Genomic DNA, 22,909 nt, shown 5'->3' on the forward strand with positions numbered 1-22,909 from the left:
AAGGGATTAAATTACCGTAACACCCTACAATGTATTTTATCCTTAAAACACTTAACCCTGTATAAATGATATTTCACCTAAGTGAAATGAGATCTCCACCATTTATCTTAGTTTGGTTAAGCTCGAAGGAAATCATCCTTTACTTCTATTTGCCAAATAGAAGCTATAGATTCCATATTTATGTTAGCGCTCCCACTCAATTGCACTACCGTGTTCCCAAAATGTACGTATCACCCTGATACAAAACTAGGCTTAACTAACAAATCAAAGAACACGAGTAACACTCTTGAAATTGAGCCTAACCATATCAGGATTTCGAACATGTGATCTAGGATCAACAGGTGATATTGAATTGAATAGATATTACGGTAAATTTCAACACATCTAATCAAAGTTCAATATCGGTCCCTTCCGATGTATACTCCATACATCCGATACTGGTAAACTTTGCCAATGTCCTGGAAAGGACGTAACACTTTTCCAAGGTGTAAGAATACCTATCACTGATTATACCATGTCAGTCTAAATTCAGTGTTCTGACAAATCAGGGAATCAACTTTTGAACATATAATAAAGATTATATTCCACTGTGCTGACAACACTATAATCTTTAACCAACTCATATGTTCTGGACTTAAAAAGAATTCATACATTATATACACATATAATCATGAAATAAATCATGTGAACCATGCAACATAAAATGTTATTTCTGATCTTTATTAATAAGTAAATCTGATTATATGAAATGAGTTTTATTTAGGGCATAAAACCCAACATATCGGTGGAAAGGGGAAGGAAGAATATCTCACAGGGGAGATTGAGACTCCAAAACCAGACGATCCAAAGTATAAAAATTGGAAAACAGATAACCACATGATCAAATCTTGGCTTGTTAGTTCAATGAATAATGATATAGGAGAAAATTTTCTCTTATATTCGACAGCCAAGGAACTTTGGGATGCTGTCAAAGATTCTTATTCTAGTTCTGATAATACATCAGAATTATTTGAGATTGAAGCTGCTCTTTATGATCTTCGCCAAGAAGATACTACAGTTACACAATATTTTAACACTCTTACTCGTTTTTGGCATCAATTAGATTTGTTTGAAACTTATTCTTGGAAGTGTGCAGATGATATTGTAGAGAAAAGGAGAACTTTCAAATTTCTTCATGGTCTCAACAAGGAACTTGATGCTGTCAGGAGTAGAATCATGAGTATCAAGCCACTTCCAACTGTCAAAGAAGCATTCTCAAAGGTTCGACATGAAGAAAGCAGAAAGAAGGTCATGATGGGGGCTTCTCTTCCTCCTACTCAAGAATCCTCTGCTCTTGCTGCAAGAGGACAGCAGAAGGGTCGACCATGGTGTGACCACTGTCGTAAACCCGGGCATTTCAGAGATACTTGCTGGAAACTTCATGGAAAGCCTGCCGATTGGAAGCCAAAATCATGGAAAGACAAAGAGAGTCACGGGAACGTCGCTGCCACTCTAAACACTGCTGCTGTTGTAGGAAATGGGGACACATCTGATTCATCACCGTTCACTAAGGCGCAGTTAGAGGCACTTCAGAAACTCCTAAGTCAGTCACACATCGCTGCAAAGCCTGATACTACACCTGGTACAGGACATTTGGCCATGCAAGGTAACCTTTCAGTAGCTTTTATTGTCATTAAAAGAACTACTAACCCTTGGATTCTTGATTCGGGGGCATCAGATCATATGACAGGAGATGGAAATATTTTGTCTGAATTTCACACAAGTCTAGAGCATCATACAGTGAAAATTGCAGATGGCACGTTCTCTAAGGTTGAGGGTTTGGGTTCAGTCAACATAAATAAGAATCTAACTCTCACTTCTGTTCTCTATGTGCCTAAACTGGATTGTAATTTACTATCAATTAGTAAATTTACTCGTGACCTAAATTGTGTGACTAAGTTTTACTCAAATTTGTGTGTGTTTCAGTGCTAAGATGTGTTCTGGGCTCTACATCCTACAAGATTACACTCCTTCCGTTAGGATAACTCTGAAATTCAGTTTGTTTTCTTTAAATAATCAATCTATTTCAAATAAAGATAGTGATATTATTTTGTGGCACTATCGTCTTGGTCATCCAAATTTTCTATATTTGTCAAAAATGTTTCCAACTTTATTTACTAATAAAAATGCGAAACTTTTTTGTTGTGAAATTTGTCAATTTGCAAAACACACTCGAAGTACCTATTCTAGAATACCATATAAATCTTCCAAACCTTTTTCATTGATCCATAGTGATGTGTGGGGTCACTCGCGCGTAAACAATATAACTGGACATAGATGGTTTGTATCTTTTATCGATGATCATACTAGATTAACTTGGGTGTTTCTCATGAAATCAAAATCAGAAGTAAGTGAAATTTTTAAAAACTTTCATTCTATGATTCAAACTCAGTTTCTTACTAAAATTCAAATCCTTAAGACTGACAATGCCAAAGATTTTTTCAATTCTATTCTCGATCCTTATCTCACACAACAAGGCATTCTACACTTAAGCTCATGTGTTGATACTCCCCCTATCAGGCATTTGTCTCTATTATTGATAACATACTGATTCCTCAAACAATTCAAGAGGCTCTGACAAATCCTCGATGGAAAGAAGCAGTAGAAAATGAGATTAGTGCTTTGATGAAAAATAATACGTGGAAAATCACGATTCTACCACCTGGGAAGTGATCTGTGGGTTGCAAATGGGTCTTCACCGTTAAATATAAAGCAGATGGGAGTGTTGAGAGGTTTAAAGCTCGCCTTGTTGCTAAAGGCTTCACTCAGACTTACGGAATCGATTATCAAGAAACGTTTGCGCCTGTTGCCAAGCTTAACACTGTACGTGTTCTATTATCCCTTGCTGCAAATAAAGATTGGCCCCTCCATCAACTTGATGTGAAAAATGCTTTCCTAAACGGTGACCTTGAAGAAGAAGTTTATATGGACATTCCACCAGGCTTTGAGAACTCCTCAAATCAGAACAAAGTGTGCAAACTCAAGAAATCTTTGTACGGTCTCAAACAATCTCCACAGGCATGGTTTGGTAGATTCACTAAAGCAATCATACAGAATGGGTATACTCAATGTCAAGCAGATCACACCTTGTTTGTTAAGTTCTCGTCAGATAAAAGGATAGCTATCCTAATTGTCTATGTAGATGACATAATACTTACAAGTGACTACAAGGAGGAAATGGAGAGATTGAAAGAGTTCTTATCTAAGGAGTTCGAGATTAAAGATCTTGGTTATCTTAGATATTTTCTTGGCATGGAAATTGCTCGATCAAGACATGGCATATTTGTTTCTCAACGTAAGTATGTTCTAGACTTATTGAAGGAAACAGGAATGCTTGGATGCAAACCTGCCCCAACTCTAATGGATTCCAACAAGAAGATGGGTTTAGGAAAGGACATGACATCAGTAGATAGGGGGAGATATCAAAGGTTAGTTGGACGCCTCATCTACCTATCTCATACCAGACCTGACATTGGTTTTTCAGTTAGTGTTGTCAGCCAATACATGAACAATCCCACTGAAGAACACATGGAAGCTGTTACTAGAATTTTAAGATACCTCAAGATGAATCCTGGGAAAGGTCTTCTATTTAAGAAAAGTGATAGCAGAGAGATCAAAGTCTACACTGATGCAGACTGGGCAGGAGACGTAACAGATAGGAGGAGTACTTCAGGATATTGTTCTTATGTTTGGGGTAATCTAGTGACTTGGAGAAGTAAGAAACAATCAGTGGTTTCAAGAAGTTCAGCTGAAGCAGAATTTAGAGCTCTTGCTCTAGGTGTTTGTGAAGGGATTTGGCTAAAACGATTACTGAGTGAACTACGACTATTTGCAGGAGAGTCCATTAAAATGCTTTGCGATAGTCAGGCTGCTATTAGTATCGCTAAAAATCCTGTTCATCATGACAGGACAAAACATATTGAGATAGATAGACATTTCATCACTGAGAAGATTGAAAATGCCACAATTCAAACTATCTATACTCCATCAAGACTGCAAACAGCCGATGTTCTTACCAAAGCCCTTCCCAGAACTGTCTTTGATGAATTAGTGTGCAAGTTGGGAATGTTTGATATACATTACCCAACTTGAGTGGGAGTGTAGAATTATGTAAATATTTAATATTTATTGTGTATCAATTATTTAGGAATTAGAATTATCTTATTCTTTAATATCCCTGATTTTTAGGAGATTAGTTGACCTAAGTTATTTGTATAGCTTTGTAATCTATCTATTTATATGTAATTCTTTGGTGAATAAAATAATTCAAGCCATTATTCTTTGGTGTAATCGGAGCATAGTTGGATTCTTATTTAAACAACGAAATTATCCTAATTCCTCTTAGCTTATTCATTTCGAATTAGCTCAATAACATATCATTGGATGAATGGTCTATAAATCATTTAATATCATTCTATTTTTTTCTCTTCAGAAATTAAATGATGTATATGATTATAATCCCGAAATTCTATTCCAAAATGATATAAGTCCTCAATCTTAGAAATCTCCTACTTGTATGGGCAAATCTGACTTAGAGTTTATATTAGTAGTGGTGGTCCAAGAAAGAATTACTCATGTATATTTGGTGTAAATTTAAGTCTTTGACTTTAAGTTTTAGATTCCAAATAATTTTTTTTAATACAATACAGTTTCACTTTCACAAGTGTTTAATACCATTTTCTATCATTGGATGCAAACTGTATGGAATATGAGTTTAGTATTCTATGACCAGGATCCACTTGCACTATTCTAAGAACTCTTTAATGTAACTAAACCTAAGTCATCAAAAAGATACAACCACACATTTTTAATCTATGGCATTTGTATCTTGATCATAGTGGTATTGACAAGATCAATCTCTGCAAAGAGTTAATATCCCTATATCCACTGAAAGTAAGTTCATCTCATTCACAGATGGATGTACATTCAGGGGTGGATATGAGTTTTTCGTTGTATTCTTAAAACGATCACTCTAGATTATACCTGATGCAAAGAAATTTGAAATGTTTGAAAAATTTCATGAATTTCTAGCAATGGTGAAAACCATTAAGGTAAGTGGTTAAAGATCTTGCGAACTGATAGGGGTAGAAAAATAGTTAGTAGATATGCAGTTCAAAGATCATTAATTTGATTTTTGAATTATATCCAAATTACCTCCCCAGAAATTTCGATTTGCGTATTGATGATTAGTTACTAGTCATTGCCTAAATCCTTCTATGGTAATACAATTTCAGAATGATGCAATGGTTGGGTACTTAGTGTAAATCATTAATAGATTCATGGATGACCTAATCAAAATCTTAAGAAAAGCTACAACTGTTAACCATGGTTTGTTAGCTATTCTAAGTGATTAGGGGTGGACCATCCCATAGTCAATAGATAAGAAAGTGTTTGTTTAAACAAATACTACTTATCTAAGAAAATGACTAAGTCTAAAAATAAAGTAGCAAATAAAGGAGATATTTTTTTCTTGATTCCAAAAGTGTTCTCTCATCTTATATGACATATGATGATCCCACTGTCTCTGTTGTTTTGACACAACCGAAGAGGTCAATACCACTTAGTTTTCTTAGACATAATTCACGGTACCTTGTCGTAGTGGGAGAGTTTCTAGGAATTCACTTCTTATGACTTGGAAGACACTAGTGATTAAAATCCATTGTGAGTTTAAACAAGTAATGGATTGTCAAGATAAGAAACTAAGAAGAAAAGCCAATAGAACTATGGTTTAATCCATTCACATGGAGTAACCTAAACTTTCTATTACAAGGACATAAAAGGAAATTTCGTGTATAAGTCTATTCAATGGACTTAACAAAACTTCATGTTGCTAGTATTATAAGTTTGAGTTTATCTAAACCTATGACTTATGGTATACCTGGTAATTACTTACTCTAATGCAAGCAACTTACTTTAGTAAGATGCTGAAGCATTTTCTTTCTAGTGGCAATCTATAGAAACTTCTCGACTTCTTGGCATAGACTTTATCTAAGGAAAAGTATCAACTATTCCAGAAAAAATAAAGCCAAGAAAGAATTTCTTAAATCAACAGTGAGAGGTCTCAAATATGCTTTATTATGCCTTAGACCAGACACCCGCTGTTGAGTGGGAGTAATGAGTAGGTATCAGATTAATCCAGGAGAAGAACATTGGAAGACAATCAAGTAAATCTTAAGATTAAGAAGAGGAACTATATGTTAGTCAATAAGGGTGTGTTTAAAACTCTTAGACTACACCACATCAGATTTCGAAACTTGCCTTTGTTCTAGAAAGTCTGCTGATAAGATGGTGATTACTTTGGGGGGTGGAGTAGTGATTTTGGAGAAGTGTAAAAACCTATCTGAAATCTCTAGGTCTACTAGAGAGGGACTGAATGTTAAAGTTGCAGGAAAGGTACTTATTCAGTCTAAGGAAAGTTCTATACAATTGTGGCACCGTTCCAACCTGTCTTAACTACTAGTGTTATTTCATGAATAACCAAAAGTAGTTGCCAAAGGTATAGAATCTAGTATCCCCAAAGAGTAGACATATAGAGAGGAATTTCACATTATCAATGATTTTGTGATTAAGGAAGAGTAATGGTGGAGAAAAGGTTGTGTTCAATTCAACCTGCCAGATCCTATTATGAGGAGTATACTAATACTACACTTGATTTGTATATCAAGGTGTTATGATTATTTGAAATGCACATTTTGTTTTATATTAGTGCAAGTGGGAGTTTGTTGGGTTTTATGCTTTAAATAAAACTCATTTCAATATAATAAGATTTACTTAATAATATAGATCAGAAATAACATTTAATGTTGCATGGTTCACATGATTTATTTCATGATTATTTACATAATGTATGAATTCTATTTAAGTCCAGAACATATCAATTTGTTAATGATTATAGTGTTGTCAACACAGTGGAATATAATCTTAATTATATGTTCGAAAGTTTATTCCCTGATTTGTCAGTTCACTGGATTTAGACTGACATGATAATCAGCGATAGGTATTCTTACACCTTGGATAAGTGTTATGTCCTTTCCAGGACATTGGAAAAGTTTACCAGCATCGGATGTATGGAGTATACATCGGAAGGGACCGATATTGAACTTTGATTAGATATATTAAAATTTACCGTAATATCTATTCAATTCAATATCAACTGTTGATCCTAGATCAAATGATCATAATCCTGATATGTTTAGGTTCGATCTCAACAGTACTATACATGTTCTTTGATTTGTTAGTTAAGCCTACTTTTGGGTCAGAGTGATACGTACATTTTGGGAACATGATAGTATAATTGAGTGGGAGTGCTAACATAAATATGGAATCTATAACTTTTATAGGAATTTAGAAGTTAAACGATGATATCCTTCGAGCTTGGCTAAACAGAGATAAATGGTGGAGATCTCATTTCACTTTGCTGAAATATCATTTATCAGAGCGTCATTGATCACATTAGGATTATAACAATGGATAACTAATGACGTATCTATATCGTGGAACATATAGAGCATTCTATATACTGAGAGTGCAATTCTAAGTTCTATGCGTGGATTCAACGAAGAATTAGTAAGTCAGTGAATTTAAGATATAAATTCTTGATCTGCTTATTGGAAGCTCGGATATATAGACCCATGGTCCCCATACTAGTTGAGACCATAGTGCCTGTTAGACTCAGTTAATTGATTTTGATTAATCAATTATAATTCTAAAGTTAGACTATGTCTAGTTTATGAATTTTCACTAAGCAATGGCGAAATTGTAAAGAAAAGAGAATTCTAGGTTTATTTATTAATTAAGAGACTTTATATGTCTAATTAATAAATATATTAAATGACAAGATTATTTAATAATTAATTTTTAGTTATTAAATAATTAGAATTGGCATTTAAATGGTTGAATTTGAAAATTGGCGTTTTTGAGAAAATAAGATGCAGGAATGATAAAACAGCAAAATTGCATAAGTGAGGCCCATTATCCAAGGCCCATGGCCGGCCACACTTATAGGGTTTTATCATTTACTTTTTTATTATTTTAATACCAAATAATTCTAACTTAAATCTAGGTGGTTACCTATAAATAGATAGTGATGGCTCTCATTCACACTTAATTCTGTCAGATGAAATTTGAGCCTCTTTCTATTCTCTATAGCCGAAACCACTTCCCTCTTCTTTTCTTCTTTTACTTTTCGAAATCCTTGAGTGAATGAGTGAGTGCCCACACACATCAAGTGGTATCTCAATCATAGTGTGTAAGACTGTGGAAAATCAACAAACAAGAAGGAGAATCGGCATCAAAGGAAGTAGAGAAAGAGATCCAGGTTTAGATCTTGGTGATGCTCTGCTACAGAAAGGAATCAAGGACTAGAGATCTGAACAGAAGGAGTCATTATATTCCGCAGCACCCAATGTAAGGTTTCCTAAACATTATATGTGTTTATTTCATTGTTTTAGAATTCATATTAGGATGTTAATGAAACATACTTGTTAGTAAATCTAGATCCTAGTAAAATATTTCCAACAGTTCCAGGTACTTGGAAGTGGTTGAAAACCACACATGTATGGTGATGTGGTAAGTGAGGCAGTGTGCATAAGGTGCACTGGTCATTGGTACTGCGTTCTAGTTAAGAACGTAAGACACTCCAGATTTGTATGGAAGCTGGAGTGTGAGTGTTTGTTATTTCTGTATTTGTGTGGCTGCCTCTATTTATACTTATGATTAGTTGATTGTATGTTTGATGTATATGTTTGTGCTATGATGTGTGAATGCTGGTACATAGTATTTTGTTTTTCTTTACTGGGCTTTGCAGCTCACCCCTTATTTACCCCCTATGTGCAGATAAGTAAGCCTGTAAGCTTTCGGTGAGAAGTTGAGTCTGGGCAACATGGGGTGTATCTCGTGAGATCATGTAACTGCGTTTGGTCTTGGCCATCTTCCACTGAAAGTCTTTTTTTTTTAAATTTATTAAACATATCGAGGATGTTGTCGTTTAAATTTTTATTACTTTTGCCTAAGTAGTAATACTTTATTTTCAACTGGGTACCGATCTTTTGAAAATTGTTATTTTTTTAAAAAAATAAAATAAAGGCAACATTAGTATCTTAACACCAGTTTATTTATGGCATCTTATTTTACGTAAGTAAGGGCGTTACAAATGGTACCAGAGCCACAGTTACATTGATCTTGAATTCACGCGACATACACATCATCGCTGCAAAGGATCAACTTGTCATCAAGTATGTATGCTTTATTTATGTTATGTCTTATATGTTAAATTTGGTTAATTCCAAGCTGGTATTTATTTTGAGTTGTGCAGAGTTAATAATGAATCCAAACATAGTTAAGGCAATTAAAGGCTTAAGACGCTTGTCGACATCTAATGAGAGAAGTAAACTTAGGAAAATAATAGAGGATATGGATAAAATTAATCATGGCATGGGGATGAATAGACACTTAGCTTGGTTTAGTCCTTATCTTTAGATTTTCCTTTAGTTAGCTAGAAGTTTAGGGTATGGTTAATCGAAACAATTAACTAATTCTTCGGAGTTAGAGTTTTAGTATAACTCAAACAATTTTCTTATTAGTGTAATTTTTTATATGAGTGAAGATTATTTTATTTATTTATTTATTTATTTATTTTACATGGTGAATTGTTGCTTGATGATTTACGTTTTTTTTAAGTTTATATAATTTAAGTGTATAGATTTTTTCTATTTGAGCAGGATACATCTTTGGTTATTTTTCTTACCACTACCATCTCCTTTCTTTTGAAGAGCAAGTAAAGGGATTTGATGGAAAACGGTGAACCCAGAAGATCAACCCGGTTGAATGAAAGAGCGGCTATAAGAGGTTGAGCTGGAGGTCGGGGGCGAGGAAGTGCTCGCGGTCGAGGCAAGGGAAACCGCCATATCCCTACCGAGGCGGTAATGGAGGTGGTGATAACAAAAGGAAACTGCCAAGTAACCAACACAACGAAGCCGACAAGAGAAACAAGATGGGGTCCAATAACTACAAAGGGAAGAAGCCATATGTGGAGTACCCACTATGCCAAACATGTAGTCGTAAGCATCCGGGAGAATGTCGACTGAAAGGCAAGACTTGTTACAAATGTGGGCAACCGGGCCACTATAAGAAGGTGTAACACCCTAACTAACATAGGCGTATTACGTGAGTTTTAAACGTACTGTGCAGCTCGTTGCTAATCAACGAGGTTTATGGAAAAACGTGATTAATTAAAATTTTGCTTTTTAATTAAACTTATAAGACAATATTACAAAAGACTCGGGATCCCGATTATAAAATCATTTACAAAAAGATTTAACTGATTAACTGATACATAAAATAAATGTCGTCTAACGACCAGTTACAAAAAATCAGCCTCGCTGTCCCGATGATCGTACGCTCCACGCCTAACCGCCCCGACATGTACAATCTTCACAAGCTCGCTCACGGTCCATCAGCTTTAGCCTTGCCTTTACCTACACATAAACGTAGATCTGTGAGTCGACAGACTCAGTAAGAAAAGCATAATAATACTCATACATAATTCTAACTGCCGTGTCCAACACGATACTGAGTCCCGCTACTGCCGTGTCCAACACGGTACTGAGCCACTACTGCCATGTCCAACATGGTACTGAGTTCTGAACGTTCATAGGGACGGTACTATTGACACGTAACAACCTGATCGGTCGAACCGGTCATACTCCGCATTTCTTGGTCATACTCCGGCTGTCTAGACGTGTTACTATACCCTCCGATCGGTCGAACCGGTCATACTCCGCCGCTGGTCATACTCTAGCACGTACCGACGGGATACGTCAATAGTACGGAACCACCAACCAAGTGTCAGCCTGATCGGTCGAACCGGTCATACTCCGGCTGCTGGTCATACTCCAGCCTGTACCGACGTGACAGGGTTGGATGGTTCGAAGCCAACATACATAACTAATGTAATTTAACAGGCTTCCTACATGCACGCTAAACATGTAATCTACATATGCATACTGTTATACTAATTTTACCTGGATTCCGAATTCAGGTGTGCCGGTCAACCTGACTGGAACTTTAGCTGAGCGGCGGATTACAGGCTCTTAAACCATAAAAATCACAACACTATAAGTGACACGCTAAATCACTTCCCGGGGACTTAAACTAGGAACTAAAAGTTTCTCTATCGATAAAAAGCATGGCAATACCCCCTAAAACATAAAAACGAGGAAAAACACGGGTTCTGAAAATTCCCCAACCGGCGAATAGGTTGCCCAACCGAATTCGGTTCGGGAATTTTTGGACCCTCATCCGGAATTCCGGTTGCACAACCGGAATTCCGGTTCCTCGCAGGAATTTTTCAAAAATTCCTAACTCAACCAAATCAAACCCAAATCATACCAAACCTTCCAGACCTGCTCTAAATACCCCAAAGAACATTTTCAAGGCATAAAAACAACCCAGAAACCTCAGATACAAAATTTGCCATTAAAGCTCAAGCTTTGAGTTCTAAACTCAAACTTGAGCAAATCCCACAAACATGCATTCAAACCAACTTAATTCTACTTAATCAAGCTTAACTAAGCCTCTGAAAACAATTGAAAACAATAACAACACAGAAACTGATTCACTACATTTCCATCAAAAATCACATATTTGCATAGAAAAAGCTATAGCTTGCTCAACCTAACTAACATGCTTCCAAAACAACTTAAATAACCCTAATCTAACAAGCTTACACCTCTGAAATCAAGAACAAATTCACAGCAGCAACAACAACTATAACATCATGCATTTCACTCAATATTTCACCATTTTTTTCAAGAAAACAAAGAAGAACAATTAGGAAATACATACCACAATCAAGAGTTCCCAAAGTTATGATGAATCTAGCTTGAAATTTGATGAAAAACCCAGCCTTTGAATCACATGCACCCAGCCGAAAAAGAGAAGGAAAAGAGAGAGGTTTTCTTTTTTCAATTTTTTTCTATTTTCTTACTAAGTGTTGAAATGAAAGGAAAATGAATTAAAAGCCAATTATACCATTTTACTTCAGCCAATAATTAAACAAGTAAACCTTTATTTTCAAATAATCAAGTCACTAAAAGACAAAAAGTCATTGGGGGCAAAAAGACCATTTTGCCCCTCCACACTAAAATCACATAAAAATCACTAAAGGGGTATTTTTGGGAAATTCTAAATTCCCGGCCATTCCCGACATTCCCAATGTCTAAAACCAGTCCCAAACTAATAACATGCTAAGTTGTGATTTCTACTGAGCCAAACGCCGAGTTCCAAAATACCGGGCACCGGAAATGCAAAATATGAAAACTACTGAATAACATAACCATGCATTTCTGAATTCTATAAATAACAGTATAATAAATTATTTAAATAGCTATAAATAATTTTCATAAATAATCATGACTAACTGCTAATTTCTAAATTAAACTAAGCGGGCTTTACAACTATCCCCCCTTAAAAGGATTTCGTCCCCGAAATCTAACCTGAATAACTCTGGATATTGAGCTCTCATATCTGACTCTAGCTCCCAGGTGGCTTCCTCCACCTTGCTGTTTCTCCAGAGAACCTTGACCAATGCTATGGTCTTATTCCGAAGGACTTTATCCTTTCTATCCAGGATCTGCACTGGTTGTTCCTCATAAGTCATGTCTGGCTGTAGCTCAAGACTCTCATAACTGAGTATATGAGAGGGATCTGAAACGTATTTTCTCAACATCGAGACTTGGAATACATTGTGAACTGCTGATAAGGCTGGAGGCAATGCTAACCGATATGCCACTTGACCTATCTTCTCGAGAATCTCGAAAGGTCCTGTAACTCTAGGGCATAACTTGCCTCTTTTCCCGAAACGTTTAATCCCCTTCATCGGAGATACCCGTAAAAACACATGGTCCCCTACTTGGAACTCAACATCTCTACGTTTCGGATCTGCGTAACTCTTCTGTCTGCTCTATGAGGCAAGCATTCTAGCTTTTATCTTCTCTATTGCCTCATTGGTCCGCTGTACTGACTCTGGACCTAGGTATTTTCTCTTCCCTGTCTCATCCCAGTGGATAGGGGATCTACATTTCCTACCGTATAACAGTTCATAGGGAGCCATCCCTATCGTACTCTGATAACTGTTGTTGTAAGAAAATTCTATCAACGGTAGATATTTATTCCATGAGCCTTCAAAGTCCATAACACAGGCTCTCAACATGTCCTCCAATATCTGAATTGTCCTTTCGGACTGACCATCTGTTTGAGGATGGAATGCTGTACTGAATTTCAGCTTTGTACCCATTGCCCGTTGCAAACTTTGCCAAAATTTGGAGGTGAACTTCGGATCCCTGTCCGAAACTATCGACTTCGGTACCCCGTGAAGTCTCACGATCTCTCTGACATACAACTCTGCCAACTGATCCACTGCAAATGTTGTTCTAACCGGCAGAAAATGAGCAGATTTCGTAAATCGGTCCACCACTACCCAGATGGAATCAAATAAACCCGTGGTCCTAGGCAACCCGACCACAAAATCCATCGTAATATCCTCCCATTTCCATTCTGGTAGGGTTAGAGGCTGCAACAACCCTGCTGGTCTCTGATGTTCAGCCTTAATCTGTTGACAAGTGAGGCATCTCGATACGAATTCTACCAAATTCTTCTTCATACCGTTCCACTAGAAGTACGGTTTCAAATCTTGGTACATCTTAGTGGTGCCGGGATGCAGAGAATACGGGGTAGAATGAGCCTCCTCAAAGATCTCATTCCTAAGTTCCACACTATTCGGAACACACACCCTGGCTTTATACAAAAGCATCCCACTATCTGACACTGAAAAGTCCTTGGCTTGACCAGCCAACACCTCATCTCGGATCTTCACTAACACTGGATCCGTCATCTGAGCGACTTTTATTCTTTCCAACAGATCAGATTGCAGCGTTAAGTTGTGAAGCTGACCTACCACAAACTCAATGCTGGATCTAACCATATCCTCTGCTAGCTGAGGTGAGATCTGAACCATACTAGCTATTTGCCCGGGACCCTTTCTGCTCAGGGCATCGGCCACTACATTGGCTTTTCCGGGATGATAGAGGATCTCACAATCGTAATCCTTCACTAATTCCAACCAACGCCTTTGTCTCATATTCAAATCCTTCTGAGTAAAGAAATACTTGAGACTTTTATGGTCGTTATAGATCTCACACTTTTCCCCGTAAAGGTAATGCCGCCAAATCTTTAGTGCAAAAACCACTGCGGCCAACTCTAGATCATGAGTCGGGTATCGCTGTTCATAATCCTTTAACTGACGGGAGGCATAAGCGATGACCGGATCGGCTTGCATCAATACACACCCCAAACCCTGTTTGGATGCGTCGCAATATACTACGAACTTCTCCTTGTCCGAAGGCAAAGCTAGTACTGGAGCGGTAATCAACCTCTGCTTTAACTCCTGAAAACTAGCTTCGCACTTGTCTGACCAAATAAACCGCTGATTCTTCTTTGTAAGCTCGGTTAGGGGCATTGAAATTTTAGAGAACCCTTCCACGAACCTACGGTAGTACCCAGCTAAACCCAAGAAGCTTCTAATCTCTGTCACTGTCTTCGGTCTCGGCCAATCCCTGACGGATTCAATCTTCCCGGGATCCACCTTGATCCCATCTTTGCTCACAATGTGCCCTAAGAAGGACACCTGAGATAGCCAGAACTCACATTTCTTGAACTTGGCATAAAGCTTATGTTCTCGAAGCCGTTGCAGTACCATCTGAAGATGTAACTCATGCTCCTCTTCTGATTGAGAGTACACGAGGATGTCGTCGATAAACACAATCACACAGATATCGAGGAAATCCTTGAACACTCTATTCATCAGGTCCATGAATGCTGCAGGAGCATTGGTTAGTCCGAATGACATAACCAGAAACTCATAATGTCCATACCTAGTGCGGAAAGCCGTCTTTGGAATGTCCTCCTCTCGGATTCTCAACTGATGATAACCCGAACGGAGATCAATCTTAGAAAAGACCGTCTTCCCCTGAAGCTGATCGAACAAATCATCGATCCTAGGTAATGGATATTTATTCTTCACCGTCAGCTTGTTCAATTCCCTGTAGTCGATGCACATCCTCATAGATCCATCCTTCTTCTTGACGAATAAAACCGGGGCTCCCCAGGGTGACACACTGGGCCGAATGAACCCTATGTCAAGCAAGCCTTGGAGCTGAATCTTTAATTCCTTAAGTTCAGCTGGAGCCATTCTATACGGGGCTTTGGAAACCGGTTCCACCCCTGGTGCCAAGTCTATCACGAAATCAATCTCCCGCTGAGGTGGTAACCCTGGAAGTTCTTCGGGAAAAACATCCAAAAATTCCCGAACTACTTTAATGTCCTCTGGCCGAATGGTATCTGGCCGAGTGGTGTCCACCACCACCGCCAGAAACCCTAAGCAACCGCCGTGCAACAACTCTCTAGCTGACATAGCCGAGATCAGCGGGATCCGAGATCCCTGAACTGAACCAACAAACACAAATGGTTCTTCACTTTCCGGTTGGAAGACCACCATTTTCCTCTTACAGTCAATACTCGCCGAATATTTAGATAGGAAATCCATTCCTAAAATAATATCGAATTCGACTAAACTCATCTCTATCAGATCAACACTTAACTCTCTATCATCTATCCTGATCGGCATAGACCTAATCCACCTATTGGAGATAACCAATTCTCCCCCAGGTAACAGGGTTCCAAACCCTGATTCATATCTATCATATGGTCTACCCAATTTACTAAAGACTCTGGCCGCCACATAAGAATGTGTAGCCCCAGAATCAAACAGCACTGAATATAGCAATTTGTTAATAGAAAGCTGACCTGTGACAACTGATGGGCTGGCATCTGCATCAGCCTGAGTGATGGCGAATACCCTGGCTGGAGTGGGTATCGCTGGAGCTCTCGGTGCCTCTGATCGGAGCTGGGGACAGTCCCTCTTGAAGTGTCCGGGCATGCCACAGTGAAAGCATCCCTGACCTTTGCACTCACCCCGATGGTGCCTCTTGCAGCTAGGGCACTCGGGATAGGAGAATCGGGTCTCAGTACCACCAGGACGACTTCCTCTGTTCTGGTTCCCCCGGAACCTCTTGTTCTGACTCGAGCCACCAGAAGCAGTGGGTGCTCTCTTCCTCTGATCAATGGCCGAACCACTACTCCCCCTGCTATAGCCTGATGCAGGAGGGGTAGGAGCCCCGCCACTCACCGGAGTACTGGCTGATTCTGACATACACCCAACTGCGCCCTCAGCTCGCAGTGCCTTCTCCACCATCTGAGCATAGGTGGTGCTGTCGTCCGTGGTAATCATCAAATCATGCCTGATGCTGGCATTCAACCCGTCCAGATACTTCTCCTTCTTGCTGAAGTCGGTCGGCACAATTCCCGAGGCTAACCTCGCCAACCGATCAAACTGAGTAGTATACTCAGTGATGCTCATGTTCTCACGCTGGGTCAGGTGAGCGAACTCTTTCCTCTTGGCGCTTCTGACCGCCTCGTTGTACTACTTCGCGTTGAAGAGTTCCTGGAACCTTTCCCAGGTCATGGTGGTGACGTCATGGATCTGAGACATCATGTCCCACCAGACCAGAGCATCCTCCTGGAACTGGAATGTGGCGCACACCACTCTGTCGTTACCGGTGACACCCATGAAATTCAGGATCTTGGTAATCACCGTTAGCCACTGCTCGGCTTTCATCACGTCCGGACCTCCCAGGAAAACCGGAGGTGCTTGCTTCCGGAACCGTTCGTACAAGGGTTCCAATCTATGGGCCGCCACCACTATCTCGGCACAGGCGGCGAGGGGCGAGGTGCCACCGGAACTACGGGCAACCTTTGGAGCTGCGGGAGCACCCTGCTGTCTCAACCTCTGAATCTCGAGGTCTTGTTCTTCTATCCGGGCTTGCATTTCCGCAAACCGCAACTCCCAGTCCGGGCTCCCCGATCGGCCGGGGAGCACAGGCGATCTGTGGTGGGTTCTCATCACCCCGACCACGAGCCCTGCCTCGGGGACCTCTACCTCGGCCCCTAACAGGTGGGGGAAACTGAGCTCCCTGTCCTTGGTTCGACCCATCTCAGTTGCCCTGACTCCTGGTGGTCCGCCTGGCGTCCATCTTATTAGAACCGCCTGCGAAACCAAGAGTTGGCATATCAGGTCGTATTCAAGGAGAGCTTACTAATGCCGCTTAATTTGGAAATTAAAAACGAAACATGCGCCTATTCTACTATCAGGCTACTAACATGCTTCCTAACAGGCTTTTCTTTCTCATAACTGAATAAAATAAACTACTAAAGCAATAAAGGCTTACTGAACCGTGAAACGAGCTAACTGCTGATGATGATTGTACATGTCGTGACGATCTTCGGAAGACAACCTGGCAGCTCTGATACCAAATTGTAACACCCTAACTAACATAGGCGTATTACGTGAGTTTTAAACGTACTGTGCAGCTCGTTGCTAATCAACGAGGTTTATGGAAAAACGTGATTAATTAAAATTTTGCTTTTTAATTAAACTTATAAGACAATATTACAAAAGACTCGGGATCCCGATTATAAAATCGTTTACAAAAAGATTTAACTGATTAACTGATACATAAAATAAATGTCATCTAACGACCAGTTACAAAAAATCAGCCTCGCTGTACCGATGATCGTACGCTCCAGGCCTAACCGCCCCGACATGTACAATCTTCACAAGCTCGCTCACGGTCCATCAACTTTAGCCTTGCCTTTACCTACACATAAACGTAGATCTGTGAGTCGACAGACTCAGTAAGAAAAGCCTAATAATACTCATACATAATTCTAACTGCCGTGTCCAACACGATACTGAGTCCCGCTACTGCTGTGTCCAACACGGTACTGAGCCACTACTGCCATGTCCAACATGGTACCGAGTTCTGAACGTTCATAGGGACGGTACTATTGACACGTAACAACCTGATCGGTCGAACAGGTCATACTCCGGTTGTTGGTCATACTCCAGCCTGTACCGACGTGTTACTATACCCTCCTGATCGGTCGAACCGGTCATACTCCGGCTGCTGGTCATACTCCAGCCTGTACCGACGGGATACGTCAATAGTACGGAACCACCAACCAAGTGTCAGCCTGATCGGTCGAACCGGTCATACTCCGGCTGCTGGTCATACTCCAGCCTTTACCGACGTGACAGGGTTGGATGGTTCGAAGCCAACATACATAACTAATGTAATCTAACAGGCTTCTTACATGCACGCTAAACATGTAATCTACATATGCATACTGTTATACTAATCTTACCTGGATTCCGAATTCAGATGTGCCGGTCAACCTGACTGGAACTTTAGCTGAGCGGCGGATTACAGGCTCCTAAACCATAAAAATCACAACACTATAAGTGGCACGCTAAATCACTTCCCGGGGACTTAAACTAGGAACTAAAAGTTTCTCTATCGATAAAAAGCATGGCAATACCCCCTAAAACATAAAAACGAGGAAAAACACGGGTTCTGAAAATTCCCCCAACCGGCAGACCGGTTGCCCAACCGGAATTCTGGTTCTGGGAATTACTGGACCCTCATCCGGAATTCCGATTGCACAACCGGAATTCCGGTTCCTCGCAGGAATTTTTCAAAAATTCCTAACTCAACCAAAATCAAACCCAAATCATACCAAACCTTCCAGACCTGCTCTAAATACCCCAAAGAACATTTTCAAGGCATAAAAACAAGCCAGAAACCTCAGATACAAAATTTGCCATTAAAGCTCAAGATTTGAGTTCTAAACTCAAACTTGAGCAAATCCCACAAACATGCATTCAAACCAACTTAATTCTACTTAATCAAGCTTAACTAAGCCTCTGAAAACAATTGAAAACAATAACAACAACACAGAAACAGATTCACTACATTTCCATCAAAAATCACATATTTGCATAGAAAAAGCTATAGCTTGCTCAACCTAACTAACATGCTTCCAAAACAATTTAAATAACCCTAATCTAACAAGCTTACACCTCTGAAATCAAGAACAAATTCACAGCAGCAACAACAACTATAACATCATGCATTTCACTCAATATTTCACCATTTTTTTCAAGAAAACAAAGAAGAACAATTAGGAAATACATACCACAATCAAGAGTTCCCAAAGTTATGATGAATCTAGCTTGAAATTTGATGAAAAACCCAGCCTTTGAATCACATGCACCCAGCCGAAAAAGAGAAGGAAAAGAGAGAGGTTTTCTTTTTTCAAATTTTTTCTATTTTCTTACTAAGTGTTGAAATGAAAGGAAAATGAATTAAAAGCCAATTATACCATTTTACTTCAGCCAATAATTAAACAAGTAAACCTTTATTTTCAAATAATCAAGTCATTTAAAGACAAAAAGTCATTGGGGCAAAAAGACCATTTTGCCCCTCCACACTAAAATCACATAAAAATCACTAAAGGGGTATTTTTGGGAAATTCTAAATTCCCGGCCATTCCCGACATTTCCAATGTCTAAAACCAGTCCCAAACTAATAACATGCTAAGTTGTGATTTCTACTGAGCCAAACGCCGAGTTCCAAAATACCGGGCACCGGAAATGCAAAATATGAAAACTACTGAATAACATAACCATGCATTTCTGAATTCTATAAATAACAGTATAATAAATTATTTAAATAGCTATAAATAATTTTCATAAATAATCATGACTAACTGCTAATTTCCAAATTAAACTAAGCGGGCTTTACAGAAGGACTGTCCGCAAAAGGGTGATGAACTCAAGGATGAAAAACTTGTCCCAGCTCAAGTATTTGCACTAACCAGAGGGGAGGCTGAGACTAGTAACACTGTGGTTGCAGGTCAGATTTCTCTCTCTGGAAAACTATGTACTGTTTTATTTGATTCTGGAGCTACGCACTCATTTATTGCTTTAAAGATGATAGATAAGTTAGAACTACCGTATGTAAACTTTTGTTATAAGTTCATGACGGAGTTGCCCTCGGGCGAGGTTATGATATCATCTAGAGGCATGCGGGATGCGCCAATAAGGATTGCAGACAAGGAACTTAGTGGAGATCAAATAGAGCTGGAGATGAGGGATAATGATCTTATCTTAGGTATGGATGGGCTATCACGACATGGAGCAGCAATAGACTGTCGAAAGAGGACAGTGACTTTCACCCCTGAATCTGGAGAGGCATTCATATTTGAAGGAATCAAAGTCAAGTCAAGCTTACTGCTAGTTATAGCCTTGAAGGCACAAAGGATGATATGTGCGGGATGTCAAGCATACTTGGCCAGCATAGTAGACAAGTCAAGAGAAACCAACCTCAAGCCAGAGAATGTCCACATAGTATGTGAATTTCAAGAAGTTTTTCTAGAAGACCTACCAGAGCTATCCCCAGATAGAGAGATAGAATTTGTGATTGAGTTAGCGCCAGGCACAGCACCAATCTCGAGGGCTCCATACCGCATGGCTCCCAATGAATTGAAGGAATTGAAGGCTCAACTACAAGATTTTTTAGACAAGGGGTTCATTAGACCAAGTTACTCACCTTGTGGTGCGCCAGTGTTGTTCGTCAAGAAGAAGGACGTGTTAGAATTATTTTAAAAAGATCTTAGATCTACTCACAAGTATGTTGATTAACAACCTAAATATGAACTTCTAAAACGATAACAAGTAAACACATATAAAGTATAAGAAACCTTACATTGGGTGCAGCGAAATAATATGTCTCCTTCCACTCAGATCTCTAACCCTTGAATCCTTTCTGTTGCAGAGTATAATCAAGATCTGAGTCCGAATGTCCTTCTCTTGGATTTGGATCCTTCAAGGTCTTTCAAACTATGATTGAGGTACTGTTTGCTGTGTGTGGACACTACTCTTTTCACTAGGATTTCGAAATTGTATCTCTCATGTGTGTAAGAAGAAGGAGAGGGTCGGCTATATATAGAGAGAAAAGGGAAGGCTCAACTTTCTGAAATAGGCAGTTTCCTAAATTACTGAACAATTGCTTAACTGCCTTATTTGGTGTGAGCCATCACTTTATATTTATAGATAACTACTAGGTTTAGGTTAGTAATTAATTGGCATTAAAAAATGAAAATAATAATTGGAAAATGCATGAATAAGTGGCCCGCCATGGGTGTTATTGGGCCTCACTTGGATTTTGCAATTTTCACAATTTCTATTTCTATTTTCCCAAAAATACCAATTTTCCAATTCTAACCATTTAAATGCCAAAACTAATTATTTAATAACTAAAATAGATTATTAAATAATATTGTCATTTAATATAATTATTAATTATACATATAGAGTCTCTTAATTAATAAATAAACCTAAAATATCTTTTCTTTACAATTTCACCCCTACTTAGTGAAAATTCACAAATTAGACATAGTCTAACTTTTAGATTTATAATTGATTAATCATAAATCAATTATTGAGTCTTACAAGCAGTATGGTCTCAACTAGAATGGGGACCATGGATCTATATTACTGAGCTTCCAATAAGTCGAACCGAATTTACCAAGTAAATTCCCTAACATATTAATTCCTTGTTGAATCCACTCTTAGAACTTGGAATTGCACTCTCAGACTTATATAGAGCATTCTATATGTTCCACGATATAGATATGCTATCTCATTTAACCATCGTTATAATCTTAATGTGATCAAAGATCCTCTATATAGATGATTTACATCGAGATGGGATAAATTTACCGTTTTCACCCCTCAATGTATTTGGCCCCTTAAAACACTTAGCTACCTGTAAATGATGTTTTAGTGATCTAAGATATAGTCACTGAAACAAGAGCTCATCCATTTACTTCTATTTAGCTAAGCTCGAAGGGAATCATCACTTGACTTCTACACACCAGTAGAAGCTATAGATTCTATATTTATGTTCAGCGCTCCCACTCAGTCATACTATCATGTTCCCAAAATATACGCATCACCGTAACCCAAAAGTAGACTTAAATAATAAATCAAAGAACATGAATAACACTCCTGAGATTGAGCTTAAGCATATTAGGATTTAGATTCTTTTAATCTAAGATCAACTAGTGATATTGACTTGAAAAGATACAACGCTAAGTTTATAATATCTTGACTAAGTTCAATATCGGTCCAGTCCAATGTATACTCCATACATTCGAAACTAGTATACTTTACCAATGTCCTGGAAAGAACATAACACTTACTCCAAGTGTAAGTATACTTCATCGCTTATTATCACATCAGTGTAAATCCAAAACACTGATGAAGCAGGGACTTAGTCTTTTGAATCATATAATCACAATCACATTCCACTGTGTTGACAATACTGTAATTGTGAATAAATATATGTTCTGGACTTAACTAATTTTGTGGATATATATTAAACCATAAGCATGTAAAATACATATTAACATAATCACTTCAAATCTCTTAAACGGATAACTAATCAGATTGTAATGGGTTTTATTTAGGGCACAAAATCCAACAAACTCCAACTTGCACTAACATAAAACAAGTTGTCCATTCGAATCAATCTGTTGTCTTGATCTTCGGATCAAGTTTAGTATATTTGAATCCACCCAAATTTCTGGAACCAGGTTCATAAAATATTATGAAACATCCTTTACTATATGCTTTACTCATCAAGGGATACTGAAATCCTTACTGCTTATTAAGTACATCTGAGTAAACAGAAGACATATCTCTCATATTTTAAAATTTTTAACTGAGATAATGTAGTGTAGAATTTTTCTTCAGTAGAACAACTTACTGGTAATTTCAAATTTACAAAGTTATATATATCTTCTCTGGTGGAGCTTGGATTATTATAGATGGGTTTTTACACTCTTCTAGAAT

Source organism: Cannabis sativa, chromosome 3 (assembly GCF_029168945.1).
Source record: "Cannabis sativa cultivar Pink pepper isolate KNU-18-1 chromosome 3, ASM2916894v1, whole genome shotgun sequence".
NCBI lineage: Eukaryota > Viridiplantae > Streptophyta > Magnoliopsida > Rosales > Cannabaceae > Cannabis > Cannabis sativa.